The 15,472-nt window shown below is 36.8% G+C and overlaps 1 protein-coding gene across 2 annotated transcripts in view; it reads right to left on the bottom strand.

Annotated features, from left to right (window-relative positions):
* Positions 1–15,472, bottom strand: part of LOC129577584 (protein N-terminal asparagine amidohydrolase) — a 46,001-nt gene that overhangs the window by 21,949 nt on the left and 8,580 nt on the right. Inside the window, exon 1 of one of the 2 annotated variants that reach the window (XM_055464921.1) lies at positions 12,759–13,658. The exons of the other annotated variant lie outside the window; for it this stretch is intronic. The gene's annotated coding sequence lies outside the window, so the exon portion shown is untranslated. Of the gene's footprint in view, positions 1–12,758; positions 13,659–15,472 lie in introns of those variants that run through there. 2 annotated transcript variants of the gene reach the window in all.

Below are 15,472 nucleotides of genomic sequence, written 5' to 3'. Positions count from 1 at the left end.
ATGCTTTGTGTCCACTCGGTTTGCCGTTTTTCTCCCTTTCTCTTTCTGTGTCATGAAAATCAAATATGAAAGAGAAATGCGCGAGGAAGCATCTCATATAAATAAAAACAAAAGCCAAGGCACACGGCCACACATAGACATACACATCTAGGAAATTTATCTCTCGAAATAAGTTGTTATCGTTTTGTTTATTTCACTTGTGAAAGATGTGTTTTGTAACCATTTTCATTACTTTGTTTTTTTTTTTCCTGGATCGATTCGTTTCTTCTTTTTTTCTGAAGCACAATTGACAAAGACTGACAGAACATTTTTCAATCGAGTGAAATTTATTGTATGCAGAGAGACGCACGAGCACACAAAAGAAATAGAAAATGATTTGTGTCGAGAGAGAGAGAGAGAGAGATAGAGAGAGAGAGAGAGAGAGAGAGAGAGAGAGAGAGAGAGAGAGAGAAATACAAAACAACTAGTAATAATAATTGTAGAAACAGAAATCATTCAAGACGAACGAAATACGAAAAAAGAACAACATCAACAGACATAAGATGAAAAAAAGTTATCTCTTTTCATAGTGTTTTTTGTGTAAATGTCTCCGTTACACGCACATACATGCGTTCTCTTGCATCCATTGAACTTTTCGGTGCTATGAATGGATCGGACCGATCGCAATATCAACGGATACTGCTATTCCATTTATCATTTTCAATTCTGTTGTTGTCATTCCGCTTTTGGTTCCAAAAGTGTATGTGTTCGACAACAGTTTAGCAATCGATAATCAGTGATCCCTCATGAGCGTGAATAGTGCGTATGATCGTCATCGCAATCACAACACTATGTTAAAGAAATAAGAACTTACAAGCTATGTTTTTTTCTGTTTCTTCTTATTCTCGTTTTTTTCCTCTCTCTATTTTCGTCGTTTTGTGTCGTAAAAAAACCAATAGTCTTTCTTAGATAAGGGAAAAAACGAAAAATTAGCCTCAGTATTCCTTGCGCATGAATGTCAAAATCAACATCAAAGACGATGCATTCTTTCTTCATTCAATCATTCATTCGTCCATTCCACTTTCTTCGATGAATCTGTAATCTAACACATCGTTCAATAGATTTCGAATGCAATAAATGTGTCATTCGAGAGTCAAATTCAGTGCCGATATAAAACGCAGTGCACACTGAACTTCGGCGGCTCCGGCGGCTATCAACGATTGAAAGATAAATTGAGTCAACATAAATTTTCCGTGTTTTGCCCCATCGAAAATATTGAAATGAGATTATAGAAATTATTCTATTAACAATCGAAATTAACTACACCAATGCAAAAAAGAAAAAAACAAAACGGTTCTTATGTCTTGCGATAGCGTTAGAAGATAAGATGCTAGAATGGGCGATTTCAACCGGAGCCATATAAGTTGATGGAAGATTTATTAAATTTTGTTATGGAGCCAACAGAGTGCAAGCAGTACTGAAGAGCCTGAAATCAAAGCTCATCCAATTTTCATCATTTTATAGTTTGGTGTTGTTTTTTTCGGTCGGTCGGTCGGATTGATCGGCTTTCTAACTACATGCTTATCAACAAATTTTATGACGAATTACCGTTTTATTGAAGTGCAACTCCGCTTTTTGACATCACAATAAATTCCTACTTTTTTCGCTTCAGAACAACACGGTATTAATCTTTTGAATAGGTAGAACCAAAAAAAAAAGCGAACGAAAAAAAAATTGTCAAAATTTCTCAATAGGTTCATTGAAGGGGAATAAAGATTGGTGTTCGTCAATAAATGAAAGCCTCTAGCCGATGCCTATTTGCATTAGTTACGGAATGGTTTTGGTGCGCTTATGATGAAACGCGAAATGAAAATGAGGCAAAAATATCAGAATTTAGGAAAATAAAAAACGACACAGCCGATATGATATATGCGCGAAAATCGGTGATCTAACGAAGTCGTGCATTCGAACATACTTCTGCGTCATTGTAATAACCCGTTTCGATATGCCTTTGAAAACTCACGTGCACCGTGGGCACTGTGTGTGATTCGCAAGCCATCCATCCAAACCATTTCATCGCATCGCATCCGTAATGTCGATCGCATGGCATGAAAACTAAGTCGAACTCAGTATGTAATATGTACTTATGTGTGTGTGTGTGTGTATGTGTGTGTTGGTTCGCCACCTCTTTTTGCAGTTCACTCGCGAAAAATGCAGCACACAAATAGATCGTGCACGTACGTACGGGAACAACACGGGCAACAAAACAAACGAAACACACCAAGCACAAACATCACGTCAACAACAAACAATCGGGCCAAACTAGTGGGCACACATATTCCCTTTTAATCATACACAAATAATTGAAGTATTTCGAAGAGATAATTATGCTTAATATCGCATGTACTTGATCGTTTCTGGATATGATTTTCGCCGATCATCATCTCGCATTGAAAAGAAGAACAGCAACAAAACACACGAGACAACTGGTCGCTGTGTGCAGCACTTTATGTCAGCGATTTTGTCTTACTGTACGCTCGCGCGCTCTGACTGAAGTGATGGTTAGGAGCCGTCAAGAGTTTTTTTTTTCTGTTTTGATATATTGATGAATGCACTCGCGCAAAACCATACAGAACAAAACAAAATGCAACAGCAACAGAGCAACAAACACCACAAATCGGTGAATGATATGGTGTTGATGGAAGTTGATTTACTTGTTGAAAGATTATTATTACCATAAATCGATATGCACAATCTGAATATTTGGACAGAAAATACATGTGAATATGAACATATGAACCATCGACTTCGGTTGCATCTATCATAAATCGTTTCTTTTCGATTTCCGCGACTCCAGTTTCGATACGTTTTTTTTTTAATTATCTTTAATGATATTCCCTTTTCATTCTCATTATAATTTATGACATTCTTGGCGGTCGTTTGAATTTCTTTCTCGTGCAATATAAGATGAATTCAATCGAAATTTCAAAAAAATGGTCAAAATAATGCCACGAGAATTTACTCAGATTTCTAGAAAAATCATTGTACATTTGTTACTCACAATAAAAGGTTTTGTTTGGTCCAAGTTTTGCTTAAATGAACAAATTTGATAGCGATCAAAATGTTTCGTAATGAGCGCGCACACCACGAAAAAAATGATCAATTTTAGGCGAACCGCCGATCATTCATTCAATTGATATTTTCAACAATGTTCTCAATTGGAATTTGATCAAACGGATAGTGCAGTTACAGCAGGAGAAAAAAACACACGGTTGTGCCTGAGGTTAGAACAGGTTAAATAAAATCGCGCGCGCGGTAACAAAGCACAATACGATGCACAAATCCGGAAAGGGAATCAAAAAATTATAGGAATGAGTTCAATCGCATCGATGCGACCACAACAGCAACAACAACCATTATCACGGATATATGAAAAGGAACAAACGACAGATACACACACACACACACAGAGAGAGAGAGAGAGAAGAAAACGAAGAGATTTAGAATGTACTCAATTATAAGAAGTCACAAATTGCCAGATTAAGCTTAGAAAATGAACGGGAGGGAAAAAAGAGGCCATGACATAAAACAATATCCAATATCATTTTCTAATAAATCATTTGTTGTGGTATGCAAGATATGGAGTGTATGTAATATGCGGACAGCTTTTGTGCTGCAGAACGACAAAACTCGGCATAAAAACCATTTCAAAGCAGCGCAGCGATGAAATGTTTCGATGGCTTTCGGTTACACACGGTCTTTTTAATCTCCATCGACTCGAAAAATTGAATGCCCTTACGGGCGGATTTGTTATAGTTCCTTCGATGTTGTGTGTTGCAACACACACACACACACACACACACACACACACATAATTTTTGCCGCTTGGATTCGATTTTGTTGTTGTTGCTGCTTTCTTTTTATCGCTATCTACTGCATCCCTCTTGTTCCACTCAAATTACGGTTATTTAGCTTGTTTAACAACGATGATTACGACAAAGATGCTGACTATATCGAAAGGTGATCACCAGAAAGTCACTTTGGCACTATGTGTCGCTATGAATCTTCTGAATCTGCACGAGTTGGTCTCGGGCTCTTTATCTCTCCTGCTCTCTCGGAATGATGCAATGATAAGTTGCAGCCAGCACAAAAGACTTAAACAAAAAGAAGAGAAAAAAATTGGAACCGAGCACATGAGAGATGATTGTCCATTCTAACGCTGGGCTGGTGCCTTTCTTGAAATGATTAAATTCTAATAACGCATCATATCGAACGTGTATGGAATAATGGTCACACGTTTGTACTTTATGAACGATTTTTTTTTCGGTCATAATAAGGAACAAAGAAAAAGGCCAGCAATATTGCCGTAGTCGTCATCATCGTCACATAAGCAGCCAAAAAATAAAGGCTCTCGGTTTGGTCACAGAAAGCGCCCTCACTGAAATGAGATGGAACAGTTTATGCATTCAACGTTTTTCTCTTTCTCTCCTTCTCTCTGCTCAAATTTCTTCATGTTTACCGTTACGAATGCAAGAATGTCTTTCGGGTTGTATCTTTGCTTTATTCCATACACCGAGAGCTATCACAAAGTATTTTTGGTGTCCGCATGCGCGCAAACACCGAAACTCACTGATGCACGGGTGATCGCATAATTTGAGCAATGTTTAATGCATTTTAATTCTCTTGTATAGATTGTTCTTTTTTCTCCGCTTATTGCTATTCGTTGTGTAACTGCGTCTATGGACGGTCTGTCTCTGCTTGAACGATGACGACGACGATGCCGTTGCGAAGAATTGTATCTAAAGTGAATGGTGCATTATCCGTTCGGATGCATCGAATATGTGTGAACTGTTTTTATTTCAATGGTTCGTTCTTTTTTCTCTGGTTCATTTCGTTCAAAGTAATCTGATAAATTTTTGCTCGCAATTTTATTTATGGATTTTCAACTAGCACGCAGCCCAACAATCCTCTACCTGTAAAATGTTGCATTTCATGCCATACCACACAAATCATAACAAATTCGAATATTGGGATGAACGAGTGAAATTGATTCAAACAACGAACAATCATCTTCTATTCAAAGTCTTCTTGGATTTTCTATCCCTTTCTCTCTACCTCACTAGGCTCTTGCGTTGCTATCAAATGCGTACGAGCACATGAAATTTGTAGCGATAAAACTCTCTCGTTTCGAAGCCCTAATACAAGTGAATGTGAAAGGCGGGATTCCACATCGCAACTGACTTTTTGTAGCTAGGCTCTCTGTCTCTACTTCTCGTCGCTACTCTCGCCATTTAACTTGCCTGTATAACGTCAGAATTAGATCAATTTCGAACACAATACTGATAAGAACCAATTTCTGTAGGTTTGTTGTTCCATTCGTTTATCGCTTCATTCGGTTGATTTGCGTTTGTTCGGTTCGCGTTTACTCGCTCTCTCGCCCCAAACATGCAAACCATTTTCACTAATCAATTGGGCAAATTATTATGAGATAAGATTCTGGTTCTTAAACAATTTTATTCAAATTTCGATGCTCATTTACGAGCAGGAGTGGAATAGGGAAAAAAGCACATACAACAGAGAGAAGGGAAGAGAATACTGATGTAACTTGATTGTTTTGGACGATAACAAGAACACCAATGCAGAAATGGAATGAGCTAATCGTTATCAAATACTAATATCGTTAAAATGATCACTGCACAGTGCACACGGTACACAATCCGGACAACAACGACCGAAACCAAATGAAAATTGCCGACCGATCATTGTTTATGCAGCGATTTATTTAATCGATTTGCGGTTAATAGTGAGTCTTACGAACACAAGCGCGCACCGCGCTCTTGCACACATTTTCAAACAGCACGTTCATGATTAGAATCCAATCTATTGAAAATGCCATGGACAATGCACTCTCTTAGTTCTCATATTGTCTATGGCCATGATGGCGAGATGATGCAGTTGCTAGGTTGTTACCATCGTACGCATATTGTACACCGAACGACCGACCAACGGAGCAATATTGTATACATTGCAATGTATGCGATGTTCATTCTTTGTCTGATTATCAGATTGCAAACTATCATCGAGAATTTTTCGTTCTCAAATCTAAGAAAAATAGTGTACACATCTCTCCTTTTGGCCATATGAAATCTATCTACCGATTTATCTGGCAAACACAGCATAACAAATCGTATTTATTCACAATTTAATATTAAATGAATAATTCATTCAGTATTCGATTCGAATTCAACAGTTCGTTTGTCGATCCCATCATGTTTCCAATTAGTTCTCAATTTCTGTGTGCATCGAATCACGAGCACATTCATCTACACCAATTCTTATTCATAAAAAAGAGAATATTTATTTTAGCTTCAACCGCAAGCCATTATTCATTCCAATTGTCATAAGTAATAAATATAACAAATCAAGAGAGAAAAAACGGAAGGATCAAATATTAAGCCATAAAAAAACACAGCTAAACTCCGTGAATCGTAGCCCCACACATTTCCACTTTGCTTTGACCCGCGAGTGCCACTTCAGTTTTTGAGAATAAATATCAATTCGATGAAAGGTTGCTGTTGAATTACTCGAATGATTGCGATTAGATTATTTGAAATGCTGAAATATTCATTCGTTCACAATTTGTTTTGATGGTTACGTAATTACGTCTCTTAAGAGAGCTGACTCTTGAGTATGCCGCGATAGTATAGTATGAATAAAATGGGCGAAGCAGAACGGTCATAAAATTCACGGGAAATTGCGCATCTTTCTGACAAAATGCTTTTGCATTTTCGCAAACATGAACAATGAACGAGCGCATTTGTGATGATGATGCGCTCAGGTGTGAGTCAAATGCGATTTATGATGTGATTTTCACCATAGAAAGGATGTGTATGTTACCTTGGTTGCTCCAAAGTATATTTCATTCGATGAAGTATGCGAGCGTGCGCATAAAGAATGGAACGAATATCTAAAAAAAACAAAAATACTCACTTATGTGAGTGTGGATGGGCCACAAAGAAATAAATCGCTCACTCTACGGGGCTACGGAACAATAGGTAAAAGCAATCAAAACCTTGTTGAGCGAAAAGATGCGGAATCAGAGGCACGTTTTTCGTTTTGAAAATATTCAAGAGTTATGCTGTTGTTTTTTTCATGTGTGAGTGTGTAAATTGTGCACATAGAGAGAGAGAGAGATAGATCTTTCGCGATCATATTTATATGAAATGCGACTGCATGAAACCAGCGACAGCATCAACAGCACCACATGTGAAAGAGAGTCCAGCGCCAATAATGCATCGTTCGTTCGTTTAGGAGCCGCGTTTATTGTAATAAAATCAAATTTATATATGTTTGGCTTGATCGTGGTTATTTTTTCCTGCTTTTTTGCATCAAATATTCGTTTTGTCGCTAGCTAGATTCGTGATATCGAGCAAAATGTGTGTGCGCGCGCGCGAGTGCTGAACTCCATCGTTTACTTCAGTGGCACCATGTCCGCAAACAATAACGATGGCTTGCAATATATACACAAACTGCAAAGCCATACACAAAACAGTATTTTTCGTTTATTTGCCACATTCAAATTGAAACGAAAAACACACACAGCAAGAAAAAAAACATTCACAATTATTACAATTGGCAATTCACAAATCTATGCATTTTTCTCTCTATCTGTCTAAAGTAATATTAAACGTCTACCTCGTTGAAAGATTGCGTTCGTTTTGTTACAACTTTTAATACTATAGAAAAACAATGATACGCATATTAGATAAGTAAATTGCAACACTTTTTTTACTGTGTTCGCACAACGTATGCCACTATGTATCGCACAGAGGTAATATGCGATTGCCCGCGCACGCGAGTTCAAATCGAGCGAAAGAGAGACTTCGCTTCGCTCCGCTCCGCTCTGCGTTCTTGAGTTTTTAGTTACTTAATCTATTTGGTTGTTTCACAACAAACTTTTTTTTTGGCGCACTACATGCAAAGTATTTCATCAAAGTAACTTTGAAGTAATATATTTATTTGCAAAATGATTTACAAGATCTTGGTTTTATTTCTTTTTTGAAATATACTGCATTTGGTTTAAATTAAATAAATAATATTTGCATAGAATCTAAAATCACTTTAATTCTGTTCAAGACTCAGAAAATATTATACGAAAAATTAATGTAATTTTTAGACAACATTTGATAATAAAAATTTGATTGGCGCTTTGAGATATTGTGCACTTATTTGTCGTTAGTGCACCTGTTTTAAATTAAATAAAAACTGTGAGCATAAAATTCAAATTCACCATAATTTGTTTCAACACTCAAAAAGTATTAAGAAAAAAAAAGAAGCATATTAGTAGCTCTACATTACATGTAGTGCTAAAAATGTGAAGAAAAAAAGGTAAACTAAAATACAGATAATATCGATAAATGAAATGACTTTGGGTCGAAGATTTAATATGAACTGGTAGAAAAAAAAATGCAGCATATATGTGCTGAAAAAAAGTGTCTTGGTGTGATTTACTGGTACTTTGAAAAGCTGAGCATTGAAAATTGAAAAATAAAAATAGAATTGCGATTTCGTGGTTAAATGAGTATTTTTTTTTCTTCATTCGGCCACTCTTCAGTGACTATGTAAAGAACATCGAGAATGGCTGCGAATAACGAGCTACTGCCACACATCTGAGAGTAATATCATTGTAGTTTGCAGTTACATTTCGAGCGACATCGTCATATAGTACTAAGGTAAGCGGAAGGAATAAAAAAAAAACTAGCTGGAATTCTAGCCACAGAGGGATGATTCTCTGGTCTTCTAATCAGCACGTAGGCAATGGTACATTCTTTATGCCCGAGAGATAATGATCGATCTCTTCAGAGTACGTGCACAAACAAAATCGCGCGCGCTGAACAAAATTTACGCGCACAACGAATCGGTTGGCATTGGCATCGTTAGTTTGGATCATACGGTACGAAATGGACGTGACTCGAGAGTACAAGACCAGGGCCCCGCATTTATACATACTGTGTCCAGTGTATGGGGTGTGAGTATTTGTATCGGTATTGTTATCTGAAGAAAATTACAGTAATGCGGCTTTTGTGTGTTTGAACGACTATGGCCATTTGTGGTTTGTTTACAATTTGATTTGCTGCAATTTTCAAGCCCGAAAAAAATAATGTTTGTGCTGTTGTTATGATTGTTGATGCTTGTTGTAGTTGCTTTTGTTGCTCTCTCATTCATTTCGTACAAATGTATTATTAGCGATCATTGTTATTATAACTATTTTATCGATAAGTGTATAACCATTTCACTTGAGCCATCTCCAGTTCTTTGACTTTGGTAGGCGAGATATTGTCAAACGTTCTTTTTTTCACTGTTTCAATAGGGACGTTTGCTTTTCTTTTTATTTTCGGCCTTCGTCCGAGACATATTCTTGAAAACGTATGTGTGTGGCTTAAGAAAGTACAAATTGTGTACGCGATAGAGCTGGGAACGATTATTATCTTCGCCAAAGTGAAGACGAAACAAATTTTTCTTAGAAGTTTATGTATTGTGTCTTGTTCTTTCGTCCATTCTCATTCCCGGTGTCTCAGTTTTTTTTCTCTCCAACCATCTTTCAGTATATGAAGAACTCGTGAGCGCGCGACGAGCCGGTTGATTCCAATGTGTTTCTTTTTTGTTCTTTTTGGTTTTTCGAATTTAAACAAAGAAAAAAAAAAACAGCAACAAAATATGTGAACATTTTCACATCGTCAACACCAACAACCAACAACAATGATTTTTCAGCGAAATTGTAATAATAATTTTTGTATGTTTGAAGGAAACAGTTTTCAAGTTATAATTAAGCGAGTCTGAACCAGTTTGGCCCGACCATCGTTCGTTTGTTCGGCAAAGAGCTTAAGTAAATTCAACTTGATTTTTTTTTCATTCGTTCTTCTTCATTTGGTATATGTGTGTGTGTGTGTGTGTATTTATCGTGTGTATGTGATTCGGTTTGGAACATGTACAAAATAGAATTTGCAATTATTATCGTCGTAACAAGTAAATATTAATGCGTATTAAGCATATTAAGCATATTTTCTTCTGTATCATCAATGCCAAGAATATGAATGCTACGCGAACGAAATAAAAAGAGACAACAGCACAGCACAGTACGGCACACGTAGGAATGAGATTAACATAGGAAACATAAATATTCAGTAGAAAATAATTTTCATTTAAATTCTCGTTTTTGCCCATTTTTATCAATTTATTTCAGTGCTTTCCATTCATTGGCCATTGTGTTTTTGCTATTGCAATTTTCGTCCGTTTCTATTTACTTTAATCCAAAAGCCGAGTGTGAATCAAAAGACACACACACCAAAGCAAAAAGAGAATTCAAAATCGAAAAAAAAAAACAAATTAAAAGAAAAAGAAGCAGGAGGAAGGCATCAGGAATCGGCCAAATGTACAATGTGCTGCATTCAATCCAAACACACAATATAATGAATCTCTTTATATGTTTTCTTTCGATTCATTCCTTGCGTTTTTTTTTCATTGATTTATTTGTGTATAAATTTATTTATGTTTATTGTAAAAAAACCACCTCTTTTTGAATATATATATATATATATATGTGTATATGCAGCAATTGCACAAATCTTTCTCTCTGTCTCTGCTGCTGTGGCCAAAGTTGTTGTTATTTGCCATTTCGATTTGTGTTCAGCGCACTGTGTGTACTGTGCTCTCGGTGCTCTGTGTGCTCCGCGTTAAAACCATTTTGCACGTTAGCACTGGTTAGCGCTATAATTGTTGTAATTCGCGAGTGGAATTGATAAATTGAGATTCATATGCCACGGTACGCATTGAACATTGGACGCTCTATCAAAAAGACGCAACAGAGCACCAGCAGCAGCCACATATAACAAACGCCGTTTCCTTATTATTTGTTTTCATGTTCCTCTTCTGTTTGTATTGCGCCTCGCCAAAGATTTTCTTTTTTCAATTTAAGTACTAACTTTTGTCTCTTCTCTCGCACTCTCTCTCTCTCTCCCTCTCTCTCTCTCGTTCTGCGTCGTGCGCAGCGCTAGGTCAGTTTCTTGGCAATAAGAAAGCGCGTACTGTATGTAAATGAATAAGTGCAACAGCAACGATACACAACCATTTTAATAGCTTTTGGAATTCATACTGTTTATTTTAATTGTGTGTAGTTTTTTTCTGTTTCTTTCTTTTTTTTATAACCATTGTTACATTACCAGCCCAGTACATGAAATTTGTGTGTGTGCCTGTGTCTGTCTGTTCGTTTACTCAATTTTAATTGTGCATTGTCCCTTGTTCCAACCGATAGAAACGATAACTTATTTCACCATATCCGAGAAACTATTTTTCCAAAAAAAAAAAAAACGCATGCACACATTCTATCTCTTTGGCACACCCAAAAATGGCATTGAGATGTTTTGGAATTGCTCAAATTGAATTATTATCGATGTCGCATAATAAAAGTCTCGACATTGAATTGATTCAATTGAAATGTTTAATTGAATCTGCGCGCGCGATTGGTCGATGTACTTGATTCATACAAAATATTCCCACCAATGATTTATCCGACGCTGTTTTGTCCCTTTTCAAAGATTCACTACATTTTTTCGTGTTGGCGAAGATTCTTGGCCAAAGAAAGTTCTGAACCTTTTAAGCGGTGTGTAATCCCTGCGCCCGTATGGAATCCAGGAACGAAAATAGAAATGAGAAAAAAAAACCATTTAAAGCCAATTTAGCATCGTAGGATGTGTTATTTTACACGGTTCCATTGCATAAAAAATGTAACAGATCTACCACGAATGTGGCAAATGTTCTGCGCTACGCTTTTTTCTCACTATTCATGCTTGTGCCGAAAGACAATTCAGTTAATAGTACAAAATATTCTTACGATGGAACAACTCTCGAGCTATGCCGATTATTTTCACTGGAGGTTTTCTTTGTTGAATGTGTTGCCATTTGTCGAGCAAACACGACAAAATCATTTAGAATACAAGGCCTGTAGTCGCCTATTTTCTTTTTATTTTACCGTTTTGTAAAGTCAAACACGATACGGCTGGAGCACACACCAAAAAAAAAATAAGGTGTTTTCTGGACACTGTTCTGTACCGAACACACTTCTTCATGCTCACATATTCAGTCTGCGTGATGCTAGCTCTGGCTGATCAGAAGACGATCATATTGACAGAGGGACACTCTCAACCGATTCAGGCGATAACCATTATCGCAGTTTGCAAATTAAATTCATGTAATTAAATTTATTGGATCTTGCTCGTGTTGTTGTTTTTTCGGACCGATACTAAATTCGAAGATTATTTGCTTTGCATGCGTAAACAAACATATTGGCTCTTTTGCCCTCTCTCTCTCTCTCTCTCTCTCTCTTTCTGTCTTTCAGCGGAGAGTGGATGTTTTCTTCAAACTTTAACTACTTCCATTTTTACTACTATTTTGGCTACTTATTCTGATGTTTTGTTTTGTTGGATGTAAATAGTCTACATGTTTTCTCTTGTTCTCTTTTGGTTTTTCTTTTATCAGAGATCAACCGGAGAGTTTTGTTCTATTCAACTGGGAAATAGTTTATACTCTCTATTAATTCATAGAAAAAATTCTTTCTTGCGCGTACCAAGTTTGATCTAATCATGTTATCAATTCACAAATCACAGTCTGTTGAATTATATGAGAATGAATAATTTTCCATGACGTCATTTTTATTCTGATTAACAAGAGAAGTAATAACTCATACAAATGAATTGATGAATGTTTATAAAAATCGTACATACCGTTCGTTAGTGGTGAGATTTTCACAGGAGAACAGAGCGATTAATTAAAAAAAAAAACGGTTGTAAATTGCAATGATCACTTTGCCAATATTTTTCTCTGATTTTATCAATCACAAAAAAAATGTTTTTATTCTCAGTTTTTCCTTCTTTTTTTTTCTTCGTCAGACTGTTTTTTAAAGTCATGCAAAAATTGCCGGTATTTGTGTACCAATGTCGAAATTATAATCTCAATGATAATTTTTTTTCACTCAATTTTCGTTTAACTCATGAATCTTATCAATTGCATTAGTGTTTAATTTTGCGGGAGAATTCATTAATGTTGCAACAAAATGAAAGTAATTTTAAGTAATACAATGATAACAACAAGAACAACAACAACAGTAACGAAAAAAAAAAATCACTCGTAAAATGCACCGAAATCAGAAGCAAACAAAAAATGTTTTCAAAAACGAATTTCACTTGGTCGCTTAACCGTCAGGATGTATTACAAGTTGATGAGTGCAAGTGATGTGCGTTGACGACAATTGAAAAGGATTGATCGACCGAAACAACAATCGTTCAACCTCTCATAGAAATTCTATCGCCTTGCAACCCAGAATTGTTAACAGCACGCTCGTCCGAAAGAGATGTGTCACAATAACAATGTGTGTTGTACTAGTTGAATCGGATTTGATTGGATTGGTTTTTTTGTGGTGTGTGCACACGTCCGTTCGAGTCGGTTGCCTTAAACAGACTTCAAGCTCGGGCTACCATACAGATTGTGTATTGTGTGTGTCGGTCGGTCGTTTGTTCATTCGTTTGCTGTTGGTTGGGACGATTCTGAGCGCGTTTGCTGTAAGTATAGTATATGAACACACAGCAAACCAGCAAAACACGGCCGATAGACAAAATGAGTTCCAGTAAACACATTTTATCGGCGCAATCGGGCTTATGTGTACGAGACGAAAGGAAATAGCATGACATCGACTTGTAGATTCGGCAGAAAATGAAGGGGAAAACGAGACAACGCAACAACGATTCGAAAGAGTAGAAGAAGGAACAGAGAGAAAGAGAGAGAAAGAGAGAGAAATTGGAATACGAAAAACCGTACACACATGAGTATAACACTGGCCAAGACAAAGCAACCAGCTAATGTAGCAGATAGATAAAGTTAAAGTCGTACGGAGAGTGGTGGTGGTGGTGGTGCTGTTGCTGCCGCCGTCACACTGTTTGTGCTCGGCTATCCGTGTGTTATACTGTTGCTCATGCGGCTGCTGCTTCTCGAAAATGATGTGAAATACTCAAATATTATTATGCATTCATAAGCCATAGTCAGGGAATACTATGGGATATTTTTATTCAAATGGGATAGAAATATCGCAAAAAAAATATCCGATATTTTTCGCGCGTTGTGTTCAGTGTAATGAATGAAGTGTAATATGAAGAGTATAACGAAAATCACGTGTGGGTACAGAACCGCTGTTTTTTCGTTATACTCTTCACGCTGGCAACGATGACGATGAATGCAGATGCACGTACATGTCTCGCTCATTTCTTCTTCTTTCAACTCTCTTCGTGCTTTGTTTATGCATTACACGGAACGCAACGCGCAAAAAATATCAGATATTATAGTGATTTATGCGATATTTCTATCCCACCTGAATGAAAATATCCCATAGTATTCTCTGGCCAAAGCTAAACACACCTTCTTACACGCATGCACTGCTGTTGCTGCCGCAACACAGCACCGAGCCACACAGAACACTTCGACTCCTTTATTGTTAATAAATCGAAATGTTAAAACAATGAAAAAATATACAAAAAATAAAAAAGAATCGAAAATAAATATTAAAACAACAAAGGAAAAAAAGAGATCGTATTAACGAAAAAGAAGAAAACAGATTGAAGAAACACGAAACGAAACTAAACCTATCTCGAATCTTTAACGAAGAACACATGTGGGAGCCATGTATGGTTACTAATAACGAATATTATGATAGTATATGGTGGCTCGGTCATTTGTGTGTGTGTGCCAGTTGCCCGTTTGCATTGTGTGGCACAAATAGTACGCGGTAAGTCACCGCCGTTTGCCAAACGTTCTATTTGTGATTGCATCTTGGAGACACCAAAACCGTTCAAACAGCGATTCATTGCAGCTCTTTTTTCCTCTCTTTTTTTTTTCCTCATGTGCATTTAGACGTGGGCTGCCCTAATGCATATCATTGCACAATTGATAGGAGTGAAAGAACTGTTGGCGATTCTGTGATCACCGAAGAGATGTTATTAGTTCGAGACAGGAGGCTGCAACATTGACTTCTTTCCATACTAATTTGACGTTTGTCAGTGATGAACGATTTTGCAGTGCCATCTGCACATATTTGACTATTCAAAGTGAACTAGCTGTTATCAGTAATGATGAGTCATTGATGTTCAATTTTAGGTCATAAACGGCACTTTTGCAATTTTCAATGTACCGTTAATGACCCAAAATTGAGCATCGATGACTCATCGATACTGATGACAGCTAGTTCACTTTGAATAGTCAAATATGTGCAGATGGCGCTTTTCGTATTTGAGGTGATACGTTGCAGCTGCCCGGTTCGAGAACACGCGTGCTGTGAAAGTATATTATTTTCGTTAATCAACTAATGCACAAAACAAATATAAAGTTCACAACAATATGTTTTAAAATGCATAAGTTTGCAGCAAGACGAAAAAAGCATTCAAATTGTCAT

This window comes from Sitodiplosis mosellana, unplaced genomic scaffold, assembly GCF_009176505.1.
Source record: "Sitodiplosis mosellana isolate CC-2019 unplaced genomic scaffold, AAFC_SMos_1.0 Smas_scaffold_6197, whole genome shotgun sequence".
NCBI classification, from domain to species: domain Eukaryota; kingdom Metazoa; phylum Arthropoda; class Insecta; order Diptera; family Cecidomyiidae; genus Sitodiplosis; species Sitodiplosis mosellana.
Note: the sequence above shows the minus strand (reverse complement) of the source record. Positions and strands in the feature narration are given on the sequence as shown.